Genomic DNA, 5788 nt, shown 5'->3' with positions numbered 1-5788 from the left:
AAAAAAAACAACTATTTGAATCTAATTAGTTAAAATATATATGCCATCTATCATATGCCAAAATCTTGTATTAGAAGCTATGACACACCAAAGAATTGTAGAATACAAACACCAGAATTTATACCTGCTAGAACTGTGCAGTTTAGATGACTCAGTAGATTTTTTTACATCAAAGACGCAAGGAAACAAAACATAATCTTGGAATCCTGATCTTCAGATCAAATTATAAAGAAATTATGCAAATACTCACTTAAAGAAGAAGTTGAATGAAAACATCCATTAATGCTATAAACGAGATGAATCATGAATACTGGGAAAAACTAGGAGTACATATATTGCATTTTATTAGCAACTACCATGATATCTGCTTTACAAACAGAAAAGTTGTAAAAGAAGCAATTGTAGTTTGCATAAGGCTGAGTCTGACTTCTACTAATTTTACAATGTGAAACTGTCCCCTTCAACAACATCCACAGTATAAAACTGATCCCTGTAATGTCAGACATATACCCCGGCAATATCCTGCACTTATTACTAATTACTGAGTTAGAAATTAGTTTCAAATGTTGCGTACTATATTAGGAAAATAGGTTGTGGGGGTTGAGAGAAGGTAAAGGATGTTACTCACTGGAATTTCAGGGTTAGACAAGCAACAAAAATGCAAGAAGCTTCTTTGTGCAACTGTCCAGGAAGCTTCATCTCATAACAGTCTGGGTCAGCTCTTCCTTCAATTGTACAGCAAGCAATACCTCTGATTCTTATTCCATTATGTTTCATCTTGCCACAGTATCTTCACGATCTGGCCAAAATTCACTAACATTTACCTCACAGCTATTGATGATGATGCTGATTAATGATGAACCGTGTGTCTGCAGTTTAGGCCACAGGAAACTATATCAACAGAGGAGCTAAGGGTAGCGGATGGAGCTTCAAACCTCTATTTGCTTATATATTCTCGCATGGCTGTGTGGTCAACTCTAAGTATGGACGTGTGGACATGCTCTATCATTTAGAGCCAGTGAAGAAGGTGTATTATCACTGACTGAATGACTCATATTCAGCCATCTTCTAGATTTGCAAGCCACATCACTTGCTGGATGATCCACATCTAGACAACTACTGAGCAGACAGAAACTTTATCCTGTGAGTTCTGTAAATGTTTAACTCCTGGTTTGAAAAGAGCTCTCTTTGAGAGAATATAGCAGTTGCTAAAGGTTATCCACACAGTGGGAGGTGTGTGCACAGTCTACTTCCTAAGATCAATGTAGTGTAATTCCATCATTAGACTTTCCTACTTCCATTTCCCCCCAGACTGGCAGATACTTTGTCCTTGGTGGTTATTCAAACCACAGATGTTAACAAGTCTTGCAGAAGCTCTATTTCTGGCCAACCAACCCACTTCTAGCTAACTCCGGGGCCAGGAGAGGCTCTGTACTTCAAGCATATGTTGAATAGATGGAATATCTTCCTTGACTGATCATCCTACCCTCAGTCTTCTTCTGGACTAGTGGAACAGTCATCATAATACCAGTAATTACCCACTTCAGTAGAGGCAGGAGCAAGTGCTTTCTCCTTCCATCTTCACCTGCCCCACCCATACTTTATTTTATTTTGATTTATTTATTTTTGGATTTTTTTTCTTTTCTCCTTTTTTACTCTTCTCAGTTTCTTTTTTCTTGGTATTCATATTCTTGTTTTTTTTTTTCTTCCCTCCTTTCCTTCCCTCCTTCCAATCTGGCCAGAAACAGCATCAGTACTAATACTGCCCAGCCATATTGGCACCTCTTAGAAACACATATAATGGGAAATACCAATACCTGCTCTTACACCCTATGTTCAAGATCGCATAGCAGCTCAGCGTATCCTCAACTGCACTATGTGGGTATGTCTCATATACTTTGGAGACATTTCTAGGAAAGGCTGTTCTTTGCAAAGGGACATGGTACTTAGAAAAGTGTAGGATCAATGAAAGAAAGATTTCAATGAGATGTACCAATACAGTGATTGCAGCAATAGGTTCAAATATGTCAGAGACTATAAGGATGGTGTAGGATAGGACAAAGTTCAGGTCTCTTGTTTGTTGGGTAGCAATGAGTCATCTTGACGGTACCTAACAACAACAAACACATGACTGTTTTGTATGTATTATGTAAAGCTCTTGATTGTTAGCTGCTGTGAAGATGTTAATCAAAACAATAGTCATATATATTCTTACTCCAGTCTGCTGTCAGAGACCTCTCTAGAGTGCTATAGAACAACAATGCCAGCCTAGAGACCAAGGTGTGCCTGATCCAGGCCATGGTTTTCACAATTACTTGCTAAACATCAGAGAGCTGGAAAATGACTAAGGGTAACAGAGAAGAATCAATGCTTTTGAGTCGTGGTGCTAGAGAACAGCATTAAACATACCATAAACTTGTAAGGTAACAAACAGATTTGACTTGGAGAATGTGAAACCATATTGCTCTTTGGAGACAAGGATTTTGAAGCTCTGTCTCACTTACATTAGGCATGTTTCCAGGAGGGATTACTCTTTGGAGAAGGGGAGCATGCTCAGAAGGGTGTAGGGACAATGCAAGAGAGGAAGACCCAGGAGGAGATGGACTGACACAGTAACTGTGGTAATGGAAGTAGGCGAGCTGAAGTCAATGAGACAGGCTCACAATAAGCAAATATTTTGAAGCTTTGTCTCACACATTTTGGACATGTTGTCAGGAGGCACCAGTCCTTGGAAAAGGACATCATGCTTGGAAGGGTAGAGGTAAAGCCTAAGAGAGGAAGACCTTGGATGAAATGGATTGATACAGTAACTGGGGAATTTGGAACAAGTGTGTTAGAGGCAGTAAGATAACCTCAGGATAGGGCAGGGTTCAGAATTTTTGTGCAAAGTTTTGCTATAAGTTGCAGTCAACTTGATGACACATAACAGCAACAGCAAAATTTAATAAGAGAAAACCAGAGGATGTGGATAAATTAAAATTCTCATTCACTACTTGGAAGTAGGAATGGCACCCACTTCTGAATAGCTTGCCTCCAGAAACACTATGAACTTGAAGAAACAGTGAAAGCTAAGCAAGCGTTCAGGTCTTTCATTCATAAGGTTGCTATGAGTCATCTACGACTCGACAACACTTAACAACGACAACATTCAATACTTATTGAAATTTAAAAAAAGTGGTTGTATGTATGGTGTAAAGCACAGCATTGAGCATATCACAAACAGCCAAGAGAACAAACAGATACATGTTAGAAAGGGGGCAGCCTATGTGCTCTTTGTAGGCAAGAATAAGACTTTGCCTCACATACTTTGGGCATGTTGCTAGGAGGGGCTATTCCTTGGAGAGGGACATGATGCTAGGAAGCGTGGAGAGTTGGTGAAGGAAAGGAAGACTGTCAACCAGGTAGATTGATACAGTGACTGTTGCAATAAACTCTTCTGTCTCAGGAAGTATGAAGATGGCGCAGGGTAGAACAGGGTTCAGATCTTTTGTTCATAGGGTCGCTATGAGTCACACTCAATACAATGGCACTTAACAAGAACAACATTATGTAAATTAGTATGATGTTCCCTTAAAATGTGGAAATAAACATATTTGATCTAACAATGTCACTACTAGGTTTATACCCAAAGATACGAATCTGTGAATGTGAATACATGTGTATCATTTAAATTCATTACAGCATATTCACAGTGGATGAAAACATCTTTAGGCCAATTGTTGTTGATTGCCTTTGAGTCGAGCACGACTCATAGCGACCCTATGAACAAAAGGGCTGAAAGCCCTCTGCAACTATCAACATTTATCAAAGTTCATAGAGTTTCCAGAGGCTTGTTATTTAGGAAGGGGATGCCACTCCTGCCACCAAACTTGTCATAGTATGTTGTTGTTTTTATGTGCCATTGAATTGCCTGTACTATATAGCGACCCTAGGTATAGCAGCTCTGAAACCTTCCCTAGCCCCCATCACCTCAGTTACTGTATCATCCATCTCATTCAGGGTCTCCCTCTCCTGTGCTGTCCATCCCCCCTTCCGAGCATGATGTCCTTCTCCAAGGACCGATCTCTTCTGGGCATGTGTCCAAATATGAAAGATGAAGCTTCAAAATCTTAGCCCCCAAGGAGAGACTTGGTTTCATCCTTTCCAAGACAGACTGATTCATTTTCTTGGCAGTCCATGATATGATCAAGACTTCTCCATCACCACAACTGAAAGGCATCTGTTGTTCTTTTGTCCTTAGTGTTTGTCCAGCTCTCTGAAACATAAGAAGTAATTGAAAAGACCAGGGCCTGGATTAGGCATACCTTTGTCTCTAGACTGACATAGTTGTTCTCAGCACTCTAGAGAGATCCATCACAGCAAATATTTCCAATACAATTTATTTTTTTATTTCCTGACTACTGGTGCTAAGAATGTTGATTGTGGATCCAAACAAGATGCAATTGGTAACAAGCCAAATCTCTTCTCCATCTATCATGGTGCTGCCAATTGGCCCAGTGGTGAGAATCTTTGTCTTCTTGATGTTGAGCTTTAATCCATATTGAAGACCTTCTTCAGCAAGTACTTCAGGTCTTCTTCAGTTTCAGCAAGCAAGGTTGTGTCATCTGTATAATGTAGGTTATTGATGAATCTTCCAATCTTGATCCCACACTCCTTTTCATAAAACCCTGCTTCCCAAATGAATGATCTGTTCTACATACAGATTGAAAAGGTATGAGGACACGGTGTATCCCTGACACACTCCTTTCCTGATTTTGAACTATGCAGTGTTTCTTTGCTTTGTTCTAAGGACTGCTTCTTGGTTCCAAATAAAGATTTCACATAAGCACAATCAAGCGTTCTGGGATTCCTATTTTTCTGCAAATTTTCCACAATTTGTTGTGATTTACGTAGTCAAATGCTTTTGCATAGTCAATGAAACACATATAGACATTCTTCTGGTACTCATGGCTTTCTGCCAAGATCTATCTTATGTTGGCAATAATGTCCCTAATGCCATAACCTCTTCTAAACCCATCTTGTTATATATCCAATAGTTCTCTGTCAATGTACTGTTATAGTAATTTCTGGATGATTTTCAGCAGGATTTTGCTAGTGTATAATATTAGTGATCTGTCAGGTCACCTTTTTTTTATAAATAGAAGTAAATATGAATCTCTTCCAGTCAGTTGGCCAACTAGTTGCCCTCCAAATTTCTTGGCACAACTTGGTGAGTACAACCAGGTCAGCATCTGTGTGCTAAAGTACATCTATTGGTAGGTATTCCATGAATTCCTGGTGCTTTATTTTTTACCAAGTCCTTCAGAGTACCCTGAACTTCCTCCTTCATCACCATTGCCTCTTCATCATATGTTGTTTCTTGAAATTCTTCTGTGTCACCCAATTCTTTTAGATACAATGACTCGGCATACTCCTTCAATCTTTTTTTTTTACCTTCCATCTTTTAATGCTTCCTGAATCATTCAATATTCTGCCCATAGCGTCCTTAAACATTGCAACTCATGAAGTGAATTTGTTCTCTAGTTTCTACAATTTAAGAAATGCTGAGCGATTTCAGCCCTTTTGATTTTCCAACTCCAACTCCTTGCACATTTCATTATAATATTTGCTTTGATTTCCCCAAGCTGCCCTTTGAAATCTTCTTTTCAGCTCCTTAACTTCTTGATTTCTTCCTTTTGCTTTGGCTTCTTGGCACTCTAGAGCAATATTCAAAGTCTCTTCTGACATCTATTTTGTTCTTTTCTTCTTCCTTCTTTGTAATGACTTTTTCCATTTTTCATGAACAATA

Source organism: Elephantulus edwardii, unplaced genomic scaffold (assembly GCF_000299155.1).
Source record: "Elephantulus edwardii isolate Elephantulus edwardi_28Jun2011 unplaced genomic scaffold, EleEdw1.0 scaffold00085, whole genome shotgun sequence".
Taxonomy (NCBI): Eukaryota; Metazoa; Chordata; class Mammalia; order Macroscelidea; family Macroscelididae; genus Elephantulus; species Elephantulus edwardii.
The sequence above is the reverse complement of the archived record's forward strand: the minus strand, read 5'-3'. Positions refer to the sequence as shown.